Source organism: Lepisma saccharinum, chromosome 7 (assembly GCF_977018435.1).
Source record: "Lepisma saccharinum chromosome 7, izLepSacc3.1, whole genome shotgun sequence".
NCBI lineage: Eukaryota > Metazoa > Arthropoda > Insecta > Zygentoma > Lepismatidae > Lepisma > Lepisma saccharinum.
Genome location: NC_139235.1, coordinates 42339015 through 42358266, shown reverse-complemented (window position 1 = coordinate 42358266; position 19252 = coordinate 42339015). Strand labels below are relative to the sequence as shown.

The 19252-nt window shown below is 37.7% G+C and overlaps 1 protein-coding gene across 1 annotated transcript in view; it reads left to right on the top strand.

Moving 5' to 3' along the window:
* The first annotated feature begins 10916 nt into the window (after window positions 1–10916).
* The window catches only part of LOC145990212 (leukocyte elastase inhibitor A-like), a 43137-nt gene continuing 34801 nt past the window's right edge, over window positions 10917–19252 (top strand). The window contains exon 1 of the mRNA XM_083125885.1: window positions 10917–10979. The gene's annotated coding sequence lies outside the window, so the exon portion shown is untranslated. The remainder of the gene's footprint in view (window positions 10980–19252) is intronic.

Below are 19252 nucleotides of genomic sequence, written 5' to 3'. Positions count from 1 at the left end.
TACTTGAGAACTACTTGACGTATTACAATGTAACAAATGCCATTTTTATTGATTTTTTCCGTACTTTCAAATGAGCTGAAAATAAAATGGGGTTTCCATAAAAAAAGTAAGTTTGTGTTGAAAATCGTACTTCCTTACGTAGTTGAACGTATTGTGTCCACTAATTTCATGAGCCCCTCTCATACCTATATATCTGCGAAAGCAGTTTTTCAATATTTGTTGTTGTTCACGAAATCTTTCAGGTCGCAATGTTAGATGAGACACCCTGTATAGTAGCAAACTACTTTATTTACTAACTGGTTAAAGATGTTAATAACTTATGAATTAGTTGAAGTGGTTTTATTATGTGTACGTTTTTATTTAGTTTTTGCTTTTATGTTAATATAAATCAATTAGATTTCATAGTTATTGTTTTCTTGCATTCTTGTTTTACTTTTATTGTTCGTATTGATGTAGATTTGTTAATGATCTCTTGAGAGGTAAAGCATTGAACACTCACAACTACACTAATTTGTGTATGTTTTCGATATTATTCTTAGTACAGTATATTTTAAATTAAAAATAATTGCTTATCTTTTGTTTGTTGTAACAAAAACTCTACCCCAGGAAATTTTTGGTGGGGGGATTTTTGAGGCCAAGATTGTTGGTGGGGGGAAATCCACCCCCCCCCCAGGATTTCGCACCCTGATTGTGGTTTGTCTCATCCCTCCCTCCCCGCACTACAAAGCACTGACCTTTTATGTTCGTCCATCGATATTTTCTTCTCATGCAATAGTTTGTGATATTTATATCCTACAAATATTTAATAAGGAAACAGAAAGTTTCGTTGATTTCATTTCCAATTTTAAAGAGTGGAGCATATTTAAGAATATTTCAGTTATGTCTTAGTCTTTTTTTGAAAAAGTACTAACTTTTGGAAAATAAACATCCAGCAATATGGTAGCATCTGTACGCCTCTGTCAGTTGTAAATTCCTCCGCTGCATATTCTGACTTTCTTACTTATTAAAAAGAAACGAAAGCTTTAAATTGCACCTGCTTCAGTCCCCTAACCCATCCCTCGCTACCGGCCTGCTTAAGATCATCAGAAATCTCCCCTAGAACTAAAAATGCATCATGATCGTCATCACCCATTGATCTCTTATTATGCCCAAGTACGCGTACACTCCTGTCTTGTAACTATTCCGTCAATTTTCAATGGAATTGTTACAATCAAGAATTGTCCAAGACTGTACAACTAAAATTAAATTGTGTTCATGTTTATCGAAAAGGAAACATAACTCCCTTCAAAACGTAATCATAAATACGGCATGACCCTAACATTTACTATCACATTGAATTATTTGTGTTGACTCTATTAACAAACTATTTTTAAGTAGTTCAATATGGCAAAATAATAGGGTAAAATTCTTCTTCGTCCACACGATATTATTCACTCTTTCAAGTTTTTACGCTGATGCCAATAATGTTTCGATTTTCACCTGCATGAAATTACGGGACACGCTCAATGAAATTTTTAATGGACCAATTGACTTTCTACAGGATCAATTGTAAGTTGTGAAGAATAACACTGCTGGATAAATCAATATTTGTTTACTGTATTGGTTTCTGCAAGTTTGTCTTTTTCATGTTTTACAACAGTTTACAAGCCCGTATTAAAAATACCAACACCCCTGCCAATGCAAATTGCCGCCTTACACAATTCCTTCTGCGATGTGTTAAAGAAATGTATCCATCCTTTACTTGTTAGTACTGAATAAATTGTAATAACATTTACAAATAAGGATAACTACGAACACAACTACTCTATGCAGGGAGCACAGAAAAGAATGGTGCGGTTTCAAAGTTAATAAAAAAGTTATTTCTCACGTTACACGGGCACAACATGCATCGTCAGCAGCGGAAACTGTCCAAGTTTCGTATGCGTTAATTACAACAATCCCTCAATGTGTGCACCCTGAGTAGCACGACACACAATTTGTGGAAATTATCGTAAGGCCTGGAATTTCAGTTTTCTTGTATTAAGGCGTCGTTTAATGAAATGATAAGTAATAAAATAATCCGTAATAGCCAACTATATTAGGGTAGGCCTGGCCTCCGGGCCTCTTATGAGGCTTCGCCACTGGTTGCATGTTAAACATTGTTGTGCTGTTTTGTTTTAGATCACGTTCATTTACAAACTAATATAGAATGTAAAGTAATAAGTTTTGAACCCAAAGAAAGTACATTTTGAAACTGAACGTCAAGTTAGTAAATCTCTGCACTTTACCAATTTTACTTTTTTTTTTTTTAATATAGTCATTTTGACATCGTTGCTCTTTACCTGTATCAGTTCATTTTGAATTTCAGAACGTGGATAAGTATTGTGAATATAATTTATTTGTGTACGTCTGAAATGTTCTTGTGGTAACTGGTTATATTTCGAAAGACATTTCACCAAATACGTGAAGTTTTTTTATTGTTTCTGCTGTGTATAATGCCTTTCGATGTTCTCGAACCGCTCATTTTTAAGAAGTCAAAAATTGTGTTTATGCTTACCAACCTTTGTAAGAGAACGTTTCATTGTTGTTGTTTCGCTTCCTGAATATTATAAAATCAGACGGTTAGCACCCGGGTTATTAAAAATATTAAATAATTGACATAATCATTCAAATTGTAACGTTTCACTAGAAAATTATAATCGGTTAAATACATAATGTTGTAGTTTTACCGCCCACAAAAATTAGTCCTTTATATCTATTTTTCTCATCTTTACTTATTAGATTTTTAAAAGAAAATAATAAGCCCATGCGACGCGAGGCCCCTTCGCCCACCTTTAGCTACACCTCTGTTGTTATCATAATTCCTCCCATTGTCACTGTAAATTGAAAGTCAGATATGTGGAGTAAAAACAATAAAGAAAGAAATGAAAACGTATTCTCTGCAGTGATCTCAAGTCTGATTCCCTTTTAATGCACCTTGTAGACTCGTTCTGATCCAAATTTAAACTGTAGATCCAGTTGCCAACTAGCCTATCGTGAACATACAGTGGACTTCTCGAGCGTTTTAAACGTGGTAATAAAAATACAGAACGAATGAGTCCTAAATATTATTAGGCAAAATAGTCCATCCAAAAACATTGCAGTTGGAAAGGGCCTTTCGCCTTCACCGTAGATCCGCGCTTGTGCTGCGGAAAATTACTTTTTTGTAAAGCGATGATCACTTTATGCAAGGAGATTATCATCTATTATTACTAGAGCCCGGAAGTTCGGCAAAATGCCTCTTTTTATCTACTGCATATATTGATAAAATTTTTCCGGATATACGTTTCTTATGTTGTTTCGAATGTTTTAGAAGCCTTTTCATTTTGCCTATTTTGCCTATTTGGGACCCCACTGCCTATTTTTAATTATAATGCCTTTTCTTGCCTTTTTCAATGAAATTTGACCATTTTTTTAAAAATAATGTGTATATAAATTATTTTTCTCCCAAAAAACATTATTGGCATTTATTTTTCTTCCGTTAATTATGTGAATAATTTTCGCCTTATTTAAGTAATATTGAACTCATGCATGTTTCAACATTGCTGAAGAAGAAAAGTGTGAGAAAAATGTATTTCATGCTCAGTTAGGATATTGCCTTTCGGTTAACACTTCCTTGTGCATGATCGACTGCTGAAGTGGACAGGTTGATTTCGAACACAAATAAGATATTCCTGAAATCTCCCTCTCGAACCCGAAAATTTAAGGAAGTTGCATCTGAGCTTAGTTTTCCTCCGCAACCAGTATTGACCAGATGGGGAACCTGGATATCAGCAGCTATAGTATATTATGCTAACAAAAATGTTAAAAATCAGTGAGGTGATAGATGCTCTTCCAGAAAATGAAGCGGCTTCAATTCGTGAAGTGAAAAAACTCCTGTGCTATTCAAGTTTATTTTTGCACATTATGGTGCATTGCCAGAGTCAATTACAATTATAGCATCCATGAAAATCTACGAGGAATCTATGCAGCAGATGATGGAAGTGCCAGGAGAAAAGGGGCCAGCTGTTGCGGAAAAGTGCAAACGGGTAGTGAGTGCAAATGAGAACCTGAAACAATTGAAAACAATTTGTGATATTCTAAAAGGTGAAAATGCTGTTACCCAAAATGAGTCCAGCTACATTAGCTTGTTTTATGTATGCTCCAATAACTTCTGTCGAAGTAGAAAGATCATTTTCTATTATGAAAAACATTCTCTCTCACAGACGACTATCAATGAATGTTGAGAACTTAAAAAAAACACTTTGTAGTTATGTGCAATCAAGACGGAGAAAATTGAAATGCTCTTCCCAATGTAGATTTTAACATTTTGCCAGAAATTATAGATAAAAGTAAGCGCTTTCCAAATGTGCCTTTTTCGGTTTATTTTGCCTTTTTTGTTCATTTTTTGTGCCTATTTTCCACATTATAAATGCCTTTTTGCCTGCCTATTTTAACGAAAATAAATGCCTGAACTTCCGGGCTCTAATTATTACTGGACGTGGAAATAGCACAAACAGGGTGATTGTACTCATTGTACCGGCATTCAAGAAAAGGTGTGCATACGTAAAAAATCGACCCATTTATTTGAAGCTTCATTATACGTCAAAATTACCGTTGGCCAACGATATGTACTTACATTTCAGTACGTTGGCCCAACGTTGGGCCAACCACTTTCGGTTACTTGGATCTCCCCCGAGTGTCCGAGTGAGATGCCCCACCTTGTCGGGAAAGATGCCTCACCTACGAATTACATTTAGATTACAAAAGAAACTTATTATATATTGCAGAAGTACTTCACTTAAAGTTTTTCCTATTCTAAGCTCTTCTTTCTTGTTCTTCCCTACCACACTTGCTTGCAAGTGTTTTTGTACAGCGTGCAGGATTAGTGCAACCGCTTTGTGCAAAATAAGCACTTGCCTTCTCTCTACTATATTTTTCTTATGTTCTGTAATAATTTTCATAGGGTTTGGTGCAGTTTTTATCTTCCTCATTGGAGTTACTCTCGTTGCTGGCATCATCATTTGGATGTTGAAGAGATTTTTTTGAAAATTTGAAAAGAAAAGATTTGAGTTTTTAAGAAAAAAGGTTTATGTTAGTTTTATATCTTGCTTATTTTACGTTACTTTCTCCCCACTTCCCCACTATTGCTTAATCGCGACGATGATGGTAATCAGATGAAGTTGATGAATTGAGTCTTACGCCCGTTTTAGACGAAAGCATTTTCCTTAGCATTTTTCTTAACATTTATGCCGTGTAAGGAGAAAAATCTTATGGCTTTTCAGATGTCATGGCATATTTCATGGCATATCTGAAGGATAGAACCTGTCCTATTTCCGTAGCATGTTTCGTAGTATAACCAAAGAGAAGCGACCTCTAGATCACGAGTGAAGACGTAATGGCGGCTGCGTGAGATGTAAACAAACTATCACATCACATTTTTAAAAGCCGATAACTATTCAACCAAGAGGAATAACGTTTCGTGGAAAACTTTATTAGGTACAAAACAATGGCGCTGCTTAAATACATACTTCACAACGATTACTGTGCATCAGTAGCGGCTCGTTCCTAAAATAACAGGTGCAGAAGTACATTTATAGGCAATGAAAAGCAAATAGTAAGTTGAACTGAATCATGCTTGACTCACCTACGTTTTGTAGATCAAATCGATCCTTCTATCTTTCAGGGCTGCAAATCTTTCGATAATGTCTTCATGGAAGGGGTGATGTTCAATAAGTTCGTTCAAGAGCTCCTTTTGGATTGAAACGTTCGCCAAAGATGAAAGTCGGTTCTGTGATGCAGCGCTTCTTGAGTAGGTTTTTATTCTCTTGAGGCACGAGAAACTCCTTTCCACTGATGCACTGGTTGAGGGTATTGTTTCGACCAGGGAGAAGAGTTTGTAAGTTTCCTCGAATACATCTCGATTTGCCCTCAAAGAATGAAGAACTTCTTCAGGTGTGCAATTTTTGTACTTTAAATGATCATTGTAAAAAAGAGACAGCTCATTTTTAAGGCGCTGAGGCTTATTGAATATTTGGGGATAACACTGTTGTAGCTGGCATAGTGCATCGGAGGGGAAATTAATGGAATGTGTTTGAAATTTCGATGTGTCTACAAGACAGAGGAACTTCAATTTGTCACAACGTTGTATGAATGTTGTATTTATGATGAATGTTGTGTAGGGGAACAACGTTGTGATAACGTTGCCACAACGTTGTATTTATGATGAATGTTGTATGTAGGGGAACAACGTTGTGATAACGTTGCCACAACGTTGTATTTATGATGAATGTTGTATGTAGGTTTAAATATGCATTGTTATATTCATAAATTACACAGGCAGCAAGGTAATGTTGCAAAAACGTTGTGGCAACGTTAACTTCTGACATATCTAACGTTGCTACATAATGTTCAGTATATGTTGTGACAACGTTGTCAACCAACGTTGCAGCAACGTTGAAAAAAATGACCCTTAAACGTTGACATAACGTTTTCACAACGTTGTATCAACATACATTCAACGTTGTAACAACGTTAGGTATGTTAGGGGCTAACGTTGCCACAACGTTGTGGTAACATTACCTTGTTGACTCTGATTATTTGCATCAAAATATTATCAAGTATTTCAAAGTAGAGGATTCTATAATTAAGGAAAACTTCTGATTATTCTCTTCCGGTAGTCACACTCGTGAGTTTGGCTGTGTTTTCAAACAATGTACCGAAATATTGTTCGTTCCTTCTTGCCGTTAGAATATCAGTCGTACACTTGATTTTAGCCACGCAGAAACTGATGTCCAACGATCTTTTCTGAAGAACATCGAAAAGAACGTCAGTCATACTAAAAATGTCATTGAAAACTACGGCCAGGAAAGTGAACTGAAAACTGTTCATTTCATGAAGAAATCCTTTGCTTGATCGAATGACCTTTTCATCAGATTCTGGATCGTCCATAATTATTTCAAATACATGTTTCAGCCTGTCCCAGTCTTCAATGATCACACGAATGAGTCTGGAATGGGAACTCCACCTCGTCTCAGTTAAAGTTGGAATTCTTTTGGCCAAAACTGAATCAAGAACATGCGTTCGTTTGGCAGATTTGTGAAAAAATTTGGAAAACCACTGATACTCGCAAAAAATATGCGGCATTTTGAATTGCTATTGCAACTTTGTTTCAGAACTATATTTAGCCGATGGGCTAAACAATGGACAAACATTGCTTGAGGTGCTTTATCCTTAATTCTTTTCTGCAGTCCGTTTAAGAGCCCTGACATTACACTTGCCCCATCGTAGCATTGCGCAACTAATTTACGTTCATAATCAAACTCTTTCAAAACACCGTCTAACAAATGAAAGAGTGTTTCTGCAGACCTATCAGCACTTACGTCAAAGAACCTAAAAATCGTTCAACCAGTTTCCCCTCTTCATTAACATATCTAACAATAATGGAGCACTGTGATATCTGGCAAATATCTGTGGTGTCATCCACTTGAACAGAAAAAAAACCTGAAGCTTTAATTTAATTCCTAACATATTCCTGTAAGTACTCAGAAATGCATGCAATGAGTTTGTTTTGTAATGTCTTAGAGTCACCACTGAACATGTTTTTTTATTTTCTTGTAATGGTTCTGTATTTCTAACGAACTTCTCGATATTAATAATGCAACAAGTTCCTTGAAATTCCCACGATTAAGCGAAGACACGCTTTCGTCGTGACCCCTGAACGCAAGTTCTTGTTTACATAAATACAGCGTTGCGTCAACTATTAATTGTAGGAAAAGCCTATTTAATCTTACATTTTCATTGAACCGTACATTTAAAAGCCTACTATTTTCTTGAAGGGCATCTGCTATGGTATTCCTGTTTTTTTCAAAAACTTTGAATTGTAATTTACACTTTAAATGTTCCACCGAATCATTGTGCTTATGCAGAGAACGCGTTATATTGACAAAATCGTTATACCCTTCTTTATTCTACACATTGTATTTGTTGCTAAACAGTAAACAAAGCCAGCAGAACAACGATTGCAAATATCGACTACTACACAACCAAGGAAAGTCGACAAACCAGGAACTTTTAAATTTAATGTTGTACGATTTCCCTGTTGTTCTCTCGCTTAACTGATATTTGAAGAATGTCAGTGGGCCGTCCACAATTTAAAACGTCTTTTTTGTCTTCATCCGTCCATCTGGAAAATGGTGTCTGCAACAAATTACACACTAAGTCATTTATTGGGTTCATTGTAGAAACCACAGCTCAACACATGAACACAACACACGATAGGAAACGCGAAACACACACGCGGAATAATATACATTGTAATCGCAAAAGCTAGCCGAAAAGTTACATGAAATGCTTGCGTATAAAGTTCTATCTGCTATGAGATTTTTGGAAGAATTTTCATTGCATTTATGCTAGCAAAAATGTTAAAGCAAATGCTTTCGTCTAAAGCCGGCTTTACACATATGCGCAGGATTCAAAACCTTCGGTGATGTAATCGTGAGTCGAGTACCCAACACACTAGGCCACGGAGGCAGATGTTAGGTCTTAATATCATATGTATATAAGATCATCACTAGTCAGTACTTCTTCAAAATGAAAACTGATTTTATTCTTATGATTTAATAAAGAGAACACTAACTGCAAAAATATTTAACAAATTCGGTGAGGCATCTCTCCCGACTCGAGGTGGGGCATCTCTCCTTTTTGTAGCGATTACCTACCCAATGCTAACAAAGATGGGCAACATTACACAACAAGTAACAAAGAAACACTAACGAATATAGACCCAAACACACAATTCCCGTGCATAAGTTTAAACGTCTTACACAAGTGAGAAAAGTGCTGATAATTCCTTTAAATGGCCTTGTATAACCTATAAAAATAATTCAAACGGACGAAACTCCCACTGGGCTAATTTCGTCTCAGACTGACGTAATGCTCACAACGATAAAACGCTCTAATGGTTACCGTGTAAACTTCGTCAACTGGGGTATCTCAACCGGAAATGCCTTACATATTTTTCAGTTGTTGTGTTCTAATCTCATAGAATTCATATTTGGCCCTCGAAAGATCCCAGAAATTGCACATGAAAATCAAATATCTTGTTGCATAGATTTGACAGAATGGCCCTAGAATTTGTTTCTGGGGGGAGGGGGGTGGAGGCACAGCATCTCCTGAAAGCATGCGCGCACACACTCATACGAATAATCACTTATGTAAACAAATGAGTACCATGAGGAATATGTACGTGAGTGGTTGGTTGGTTGATGTGATTTAATTTACTTTGCTTTTCTTCCACTTTTTGATTGATTGATGGATTGATTTGTTTTACTTTACGTCGCCTTTTGAGCCACTTTTGGCTAATTTGCGAAGTAGGAGATGAGTGATGAAATTGATGAATGGACACTAACTAACATCCATGCTCAGGCCTGGATTTGAACCCAGGACCGTTGGCGTCGTAGTGCAGTGCGCTGTGGCAACCACTTCGCCACGAAGGTTGACATACGTGAAGTAATAACTGCATTAAATGCATACATGTACTTAAATAAATGCATTATGCATGTGTAAATATCTACCCCACTAGAAACTGTAGGGTAAAATTATGAAGCTCGATGTATGTGGGGCTTTCTTAATCAATTCTTCGAGGAGGCCCAAAAATGGTACCGCCGTCACCGCTTCTGCTGGTGTGTAGGAACAATATTCGTATATTAACATTATCGAGATATAGTCAAGATATTTCGGATTCCATTTTCGGTGGTGACAAATTTCAGTTGCAATAGCCCAGTACCGATTAAGCCTATCTGTGCATTTTTTTTTTTTTGACAGGCTGGAAAGAGATATTGTTGAAGGATTATATTTTATGTTCATCGAACTTTTTCGTTCTTAGGGATAAATTTTCATGTCTCTTTGGGGCACATGCCCCTGTTACTCTCTCAATCTGCCAATGCTATAAACAACATTGTTTCGAAGATGAAGTACCACTTTGGAATATATCAGCTCGTATCTAGCTGAAAAATATTTCTTTTTTTTTTTTTACAATAATAACTTATATTTCCGTGTAAAGAATCCACAATCGAGGGAAGTATAAACGTAGAGAGAAAAACATGTAACAATTACGCTAGAAAGTGGTATTTTTGTTTCCAGCGATCTGAAAGTCGACTTCCGTGGCCAGGGGTCCTGTGTTTGTGCTTTCTTTTTTATGAATTCCATCATATAATCCACTCAAGCTCATCGTCACAATTAGCCAAAAGTGTCATATCAAATCAAATGATTCCAGCAAGCAGAAGAATGATTATTCCATATGCTATGTTAGCTACTTGGTAGGTAAATGTTTGTGATTGTATAAAAATTCAATGTTCCTCACATGTCTAAAACTGAAAGCGGACGAATTTGTTTTGCACCTACGACTCCTGATGTTAAATCTACACCGGCGGCTATGTTGTTTACATAGAATGCATTGTCTATGTCTATTACTATTATTGTCTATGCGCAGACATAAACAGATTATTGCGGTTTACTTTCGACGTGCACGTGCTTGCTTGACCACGACCACGATACGAGTTCTGAGGGCCATACGTCATGCAAACGGTGAGTTCAGATTCGAGTATCTGCTTACCTATGGATAAAATTAAATTAAAACAAGCTTTATAATGTGAACTAGTTAAACTAGTAGTTGCCACTTGTATTCGGTTCATTGATCATCAATCATTAAGTAAAACAGTCAGTTTTTCCTGACTAGAATAACACGTGTGTGGCCTCTGGGAGGAAGCGGACGTGTCTTGACTTGCTCACGGATAAGTAAAAGAGGAAAACTCGTGTTGGAATAGACGAGGTAAAAAGAATTCAGCACGTTTATGCGGTTACCCCCAAGGTCAAGATCGTTCAACTTCCTCGATATAAATTTCTTCAGCCGGCGAAGAGGAAGAGCAGTTGTCAGGTGACCAAACATCGGTGAAACCATCCCACATCTAGCTACAGACCAGGTAAGTCTCAAAGATTATATTAAAGTGAAATATTCGGCTCCAGTGGAGGTAATATCCGTGCTTCCTTGTTACTTCGTACACTTTACATCATACTCTATCTTAATGAAACGTAATTCATTCCGATTTGACTTTTGTTTACTACTTACAGAGCGTATCGTAATTACACAGTTCAAATTGATTATACAGCAAAACCTCGTTAATCCGGGGATAAGTTGACCGGTTTAACGAAAGTCCGGATTAACTAAAATAACCTAAAAGCACAGTAGAAAGTGCATTAAAACTCCGTTTGTAGCAAAAAAAAAAAAACCCGTTCATTATGGTGTATTTAAAGGGCATTCCTGTGGCAATGCGGCTTCTTGCCGGAAGTCTGCGGGAAACACAATTTCATCAGTGGTTGACTGCCTTTTCTTTGGTAAGTTCTCCCATGGACGTTGGCTTCTTAGCCGATAAGGTGCAATATGACGAATGCGATTGTTGACGTCTAGCCACATTTAAAACCTTGCATTCTGCTTCTTTTTTTTTGGGGGGGGGGGCTTTTGTTTGTCCGGATTAAGCGAAGTCCAGCTTATCGGGGTCCGGATTAACGAAGTTTTACTATATTTAAATACCTTTGATAAGCTCGTTACAACTAGGATCGGGGATTTTTATGAAATTACATATTTCTTCCTTTGCACGCAGACAAGAGAAATGACGTCAACGAATTACGGTGTTAAGATTGATATGAACTATATGGATTTCTTTCATATCACATATTTTATGTATGTTGAGGTACAGTGGCAGCGATTGGGTTCCAAAACTGGGGGCCGGGGGGGAAGGGGCAGGACAGTTTACTTTCTATTAGTAGATAAGGTTTAGAATAGTCCGGGGACAAAAGTGGCAAAAAGTGAGAGGGGTTAGTTGACCCCCCCCCACACGACTTCCCTAATCCTCTCATACTATTTTTAAGTGGCATTTGCGTTTTTCCCCCAAGTTTCATTAAGTTTAAGTAACATACAGGCGATTCAAAAGTTCGATAGAACAACTCCGTTATTATTACGCATAGCAAAACATTGAGTGTGGGGAATGTTGTTGGAAATGAGTGGGTTTCAATCTAATTTGCATGAATTTTCAACGTAACATGCACCGTTCAGGCTGTTTACTGGTACAAGCCTCAATAGTAGTAAAAAAATGCCATGTTGCCACATGCTTTGTCCGGAATACCGTACGTTATCGCAATATCGTACTGTGCTGTGTAAATTAAGAATTGATTACCACAATTATAGGCAATGTAAACATGTGATACCCGAAGACGCTTCCCCTCATTCTTCCAGACCATTGCATGGATGTCTGTAGTGTCAATTACATGGTGTCTCCCCCCGATTAATCAGACACTGCTAGATGTCAGTGACCTGGGGCATAGCCGGATTCAGTTGTTCGAGCTTAGGCTTAAATATTCTCGATCTCTGCCATAGTAGAGGTGACGGTATTAGCACCAGTCTCCGGCAGCCTTTAACCCTTAGCTTTGCCCCTCCAAGTTACCTAGTGGTTAGAGACTGGAAGAAATCCTGTTGCAGCTAAGTTATGTTTGGGAAATTCGGCTCCTTTCGAGAAAACCACCTCCATATTATAAAATATGAAAAATTATATAGGGTGTCCCAAAAAAGGTAACCGAAATGTAGAACCGTTACATTATGTGTTCGGTCACGTTTTTTGAGCCACCCTGTATCTAGAGTTCAAGTGAATATTCGTTCATTTTGCTTTAGCTGTTGTCTAGATAAGTGCAACAGTTCCGTGAAACGCATGAAGTGGAAATCCCTAGGCTTGAGGAATGCTTGGTCGAGTTTCGGGAATGTGGGGGAATACTTACATGGGTTAATATGGACAAAATCCAGCAGGGACCCATACATTCTAATTGGTTATATTGGGTTCAGCAATAGGACCGGAACCTTTTTCCTCTCACAATTTAAATTCGGTTTAAGTTGCGTATCGTTTAATTTCAATAAAGAACTTGGACCCATATAAACTGATCCGGAGAAAAGGTACATGGACCATATTTAAATTCATCCGAGAAAAAGGTTCCCGGACTTTATTTAAATTGATCCAAAAAAAATGTTCTTGGACCGAATTGAAATAGATGTACTTTACAGATTAAAAGGTTCTTTGCGGTGCAGAACCCATTTACGCTTGCTGATTTTCTCTCCTGGACCGGAATTGAATTTATTTAAAATTCATGGACCTTTAGCAACCCTGCAATTCAGTATGCAAATTATCCTAGCTGGGAGCGATGCTTCAGGAAAATTTTATTAATTAGGAGATAGAACCTCAACCCTCACTTCGAGCACTGGTTCCGCGAGAACGATTCACTTGGATGCTCAATATGGTATTCTAAGCAGATGTAACTTTTCAGATTTTGGAAAATCGTGGTACGTTTTCGAAAGGAGAGGAGTTATCGAGAATGACTTTGCTGTCGAACATTCCTGGGATAATTCACACCTCACATCACTCTCCCCGAGAATTGAGCCCGAGCCTTCTCTGTGGCAGCCGAACGCTCTATCGACTTTTCATACTTTGCTTGTCTATCCATTTTTCACTCCATGATTCAGTTTTAACCAGGACAGAAAAACACAGGTTTGGCCAGGACTCGAACCCGTGTCTCTGTAATACCGTGCTATACCTCTACCACTTTTTTTAAAAAAGAAAAATCTCTAAGCGGTAGTTTTACCCGTCAATCTCCTTCTCAGTTTTCTCACTGGGAGAAATACAAACATTTATTATTGAAGATTAGGCACACACAGGAATTTTCAGCGATAAATGCAGGCTCGACCAGGACTCGAACCCGGGTCTCTGGCATATCGTGCCATTTCTATACCACTGAGATACCGAGCCGGCCTGGCCTCGCCTGATTTTTTGCTATTGCTGTTTTACCTGCGTGGAATCGTCACGGCCAGGTCCATGGTGGGCCAGGCCGGCTCGGTACCTCAGCGGTATAGCAATGGCACGGTATGCCAGAGACCCGGGTTTGGAGTCCTGTTCGAGCCTGCATTTTTCGCTGAAAATTTCTACAAACATTTATGTCTTAATTGGGATTCGAATACGGAACCTGTGGAGGGCGACACCAACTGAACCAGCCTGTATTTTCCCGTGAAATTTCCACGTAGTGCATGACCTTTGTGTGTCAAATCTTAATGCAAACAAAATCATCCATGTTTTACTCAGGTTTCGAATCCGAGCCCGGCACCGTAGCGGACCGAATGAACACTCTGCCACGGAGGTTGACTGCGATCAACGGTAACGGTTCGTTAGGATCAACCCAAGGTTTTGTTAGTGTGCGACTTTATGCAAAGTTACACAAGTGCCAATCTTTCTTCCACACGCTACACCATGGAAACTGCATTCTTGCCGAGGCTCTGGTGCCTAGACCAACAGCAAGTATAATCATTTTTGTTCTTTCTGTGTCCTGTTCATGTGTTTGTTGAGATTGCCCCTTCCTCTATTTCAAATAAAGGGCTCGGGTGTAAAACATGGTAAGTGACTTTTGGTAATTTTTTTTCAGTTACAAAGTAAAATATGCCATCTTTCAATTTTCGAGTGAAATTGCCATGCCATATAATTTGCATTGGACTCAGTGAAGCCTTCTGAAATTGGTAAACACAACACGAAAACAATTTATCTACAGTATAGTTTGTATTAACTTTTTTTCTTAATGAACTCAGAAATGACCAAAATGTCACTTACCATGTTTTACAGTCATTTAATCTTTATTCACCGTCATAGAAACGGTTATCTAAACGCAATAGAAAAGTGTCGTAATATAAAGCATATGCACAAATATACAGGATTACCCTGGAAGAGTGGTAAAATGACATGTAAGAAAGGGAAAAGAAGTTGGTCTTAATTGGATGAAAGTAAACTCTTAAGAACGTACCCTAATTATACTTACTAACAAACGTTTAGCAACAAAACCCAGTATTTGTATGTAATTAAGTTTTAAATGTTTTTTCTTTGGATGTGCCGAAGCAAAAATTCCAAATGTCGGCGAAGTATAATGTTAAATACACTATACATGAATTTCATCATTAAGCCTTGTCAGCATATTTATATATTTTTTCATGAATTTCATGTTACATATTTATGCATATTTCAAGGTATATTACATACTCAATTTAGAGAGTAGAAGAAAAAGTAGTGTTATTGCCACGAGAATGACTTCTCCCACCAGGTTAATGATAAACCCTTCTATTAACATTTTGCAAACTTCTTTAACGGCAAGTAAACGTTTATATTCTGATCATGGGAACTTTATAAGGATACAAGTTAAAAGTGTATTTTCAACAATTTAATAAAGAATATAACTTGAACAATGAAAAGCTCCTTTCTCAATCCACCTGACACTAGGGGAGATTTAAAGTATGCTACGTGTATATCACCAACTTGCAGATCTCCTAGTAGTTCTTCAGTAGAAAATTTTCTCCAGATACAATATCAGAAATTGAATATAGCATACTAAACCTTTAATTTTCGTTCAAAACCAGAATCATTTTCTTGGCTACATCCTTTCCTAGTTAGCCATGTAGGCCTACTATTTCTAAGTCACGTGTCATTTTTTTCACTCCTTGTTCGAGAAGGAAAGATTTGCCAGATTTCTTGTCGCCAAAGTTTTTCTTAAACTTTCGTACTGGCAAGAAATGATTAGGCTGCTTTCTAAGACAATATACACATAAGAAAACCATCAAGAAATGACTTCTCTCGTAAAAATATGTAAAAGCAAGATAATATATCAAAAATTGTTCAATGCATTAAAATGCCATGAACCGGGACCTCCGAGAGATACTTATACTTATGTACGGACCTAACACCAGCTTTCGTGACGTCACAAGATTAGTCAAATATAGTCCATTTACAACATTTAACAAAGTGCATTGTAAGAGTATAATATTTAGTTTTTTGAGTTAATAGTCCACTCTTATTAGTTCAGAACGTTACTTTCACCTGAAGAACGTTTCAAATGTTACATGACATTGGAAAATACGTAAATAATATTGATAAAACTAAAATCCAATCTTTATCGTTCTGCATAAAGTACCTTTATTTTTCAAATTACCAATGGAAAAAAGGAGATATAGATAAAATTTCATCCTACATTTGGAACTTACTGTAAGTTCGTAAATAATTATCGTCGTTAGTACATAATTGCTATTAAATTGCTGTGGAATGAGAACTTACTGTCCAAGTTACGTGTGCAAGATAATTTTGTAAAAGTTTACGTACAGATGGTTGAGGAAAGAGCTTGTAAGATTAGAATTTCGTATTAAATAAGCTTTTCAACTTTCGAAACTCAATGCCCGTGTCTAATTTGATAAATGTTTAATTTTCTATAAATCTCGTAAATACACTATCTACCAAAAAGTAATTGGGCACGTGTACAAAATGGTTGTCTGGTGGTACGAACCCTGTTAGAACCTCTTGCTGCTCTGTCAGGCATGCTCTCGACTAGTTTGTGGAGGACGTCCATTGGGATGTGTCGCCATTCCTCTTGCAAGATCTCACTCAGTTGGACAATGGAATTTGGCCGCATCTTCCGAGACCTCACCCGCCAGTCCAATGCCTCCCAAAGGAGTTCTATGGGATTGAGATGTGGACTCTGTGCAAGCCAGACCAATCGGTGAACATTGTTGTCGGCATACCACTGCATAGTAGCCTCCGAAACATGCCACTAACATTGTCATCCTGGAAGTAACAGGGGTCCATTCCGTAAAAACGCCACAAGGTTGGAAGCATTTCATTGTCTAGTATTGTACAGTATGCCTGTGAGTTCATTGTGCCACGAACAACCACCAGTGGTCCCACTAAATGATACTAAATGATTCAAATTAGATACTAAATTAACCACCATCATAGGTGCCCAATTACTTTTTGGTAGATACTGTATTTGAATGCACAAGTTCCCGTGGTTTGGTTGTAGGTTACATTTTTAAAAAAAAATCTTTTTCGCATCAACATCTTAACACGCAAGCAAAGAGAGAAAGTGTACAAATGGTAATGCAACAAACATCTAGCCCAACCTATTCGCAATACCTAAATGCTAGGAATACCAATCTTAAATAACCTAACAGTAATTCAAGCCTATGAAAAGGGATTTTCGATCACACGGAAAATGAAACTCGTTGGGAATATTAATGCAACATGCAAGCAACTTACTTTAATTAAGAAGTCCAAACAAAAAGCAAGAGAATACAATAAACCTCATGCTCTATCAGTAGATTATTGTTAAAAGAATATCGTATTCTACAGTCCTTATAATTATATTACGTCGTTCGGAAAGTAAGTTCCACTGATGAATACCGTGGCGCTGCAAGCGGGGCAGTGTGAATGCGCATGCGCCTTGTGTAGCCACAACCTTGATGAAGTCCAGACGTCAGTCTGAGGCAAGTTGGTCAGGAGAGTAGTGCGTAGTGCGTTGTTGTTATGTTTCGGACAATCCAAACTCCCGCCACGTGTGAGGTGCGGTCCGTGATCCGTTTTCTGGATGCACGTAATGTTCCAGCTACGGATATCCACCGTCAGATTTGTGAGGTGTATGGAGAAGGAATAATGAGTGCTTCAATAGTAAGAAGATGGTTGAGACGGTTTCGAGGTGGACGGGTTAGTGTTCATGATGAAGAACGAAGTGGTCGACCGTCTGTTGTGAATCCCAATTTGGTTCGTTTAGTGGAAGAGCAGATTAGGGAGAACAGACGATTCACTTTGTCTGAGCTGTCATTAGAGTTTCCACAAATCTCCAGAACTGTGCTGTATGAAATTGTAATAGTAAATTTGAAATTTCGCAAATTGTGTAACCGTTGGGTCCCTCACCAGCTCTCCGAAAATGCCAAAAAGGAAACAATGGGAAGTGCATTAGTTTTTGAAACGGTATAGTGAGGAGGGGGAAGAGTTGTTGGATCGGATTGTAACTGGAGACTAGACATGGGTTTTGCATGAAACCCCAGAACAGAAACGAAGCACCATGGAGTGGAGGCACTCCCAGTCACCGCGGAAAACGCAACCAAAACCAAAGCTTACGAACAAAAAAATCATGTGCATCGTGCACTGTGTTTTGGGATAGGCATGGAGTATTGCTTGTGGAATTTATGGAGCGTGGACAGCACATCAATGCCGAAACCTATTGTGTGACACTTCAAAACCTGCGTCGTGCAATACAAAACAAACGACGTGGCATGCTCAGTCGGGGTGTCACTCTCCTCCACGACAATGCTCGTCCGCATGTGGCAAACGCAACTCAGGAACTCCTGACGACCTTCCTTGGGAAAAACTACCACACACCCCTTACAGTCCTGATCTTGCCCCATCTGATTTTCATTTGTTCCTCCACCTTAAGGCATTCCTTGCTGGAAAACATTATGGTACTGACGAAGAACTGAAACTTGCAGTTTCCCAATGGTTCTCCATTCAGGCGGAAACGTTCTATGATAGGGGTATAACGAACTTGGTATCTCGCTGTGATGCGTGCTTGAATTCTTATAGCGATTATGTGTGAATGTTGTACCATGTATATATTCTCACCCCTATAAAGATCATGATATTACTATTTATATTTTTCATTTTATGGCATGATGGAACTTACTTCCTTTTTGGTAAGCATGCTAGATAATGGTAGAAACCAAGAGACAAGTTAGCCAACTTATTTTTCAGGATATGGCGTAAGTTTTAATATATATCATACATCCCACATAACGACAATTTACTTCTAAATGTACCTGGACATTTACTGAAATCGTGTCATGCAAACATTCGCTAACATGTAAGTTGATAATTATATTTTCCCCTCGTGCTTGTGATATTTAGAACAGGTTGAGATAATATCTCGCTCTCCTACTTTTCCACAGAGCATAAATGTAAATCAATCAAATGTGTTACATGAAATCACAATGACTGACTATCCAAATGTAATAATCGTTATTCCTTACATAGTAAATTTTCACTTTAGCAACTTGTCTACAACTTGTCTACATTTCCAAATACATTAAATGCTGTTGACACAAGTACACATTTTTATATAATTTGTTCGTTAACTACGCCGCAATAATCAAAAAGATCTTCCTGTTTTTGACAGAAATAATCAACAAAGCGAAAATATAACATCCATTACCGAGTACAAAGGTACAAAATTATCCACAATGTATTTGTGAAAATATGCTAATAAAATTGAACAAAATCGTAAAATTCTATTGATGTACATTGTATTTCTGTCATGTATATCAAGCACATAATTCTTGTAAACTGGAACAGAGCATGAA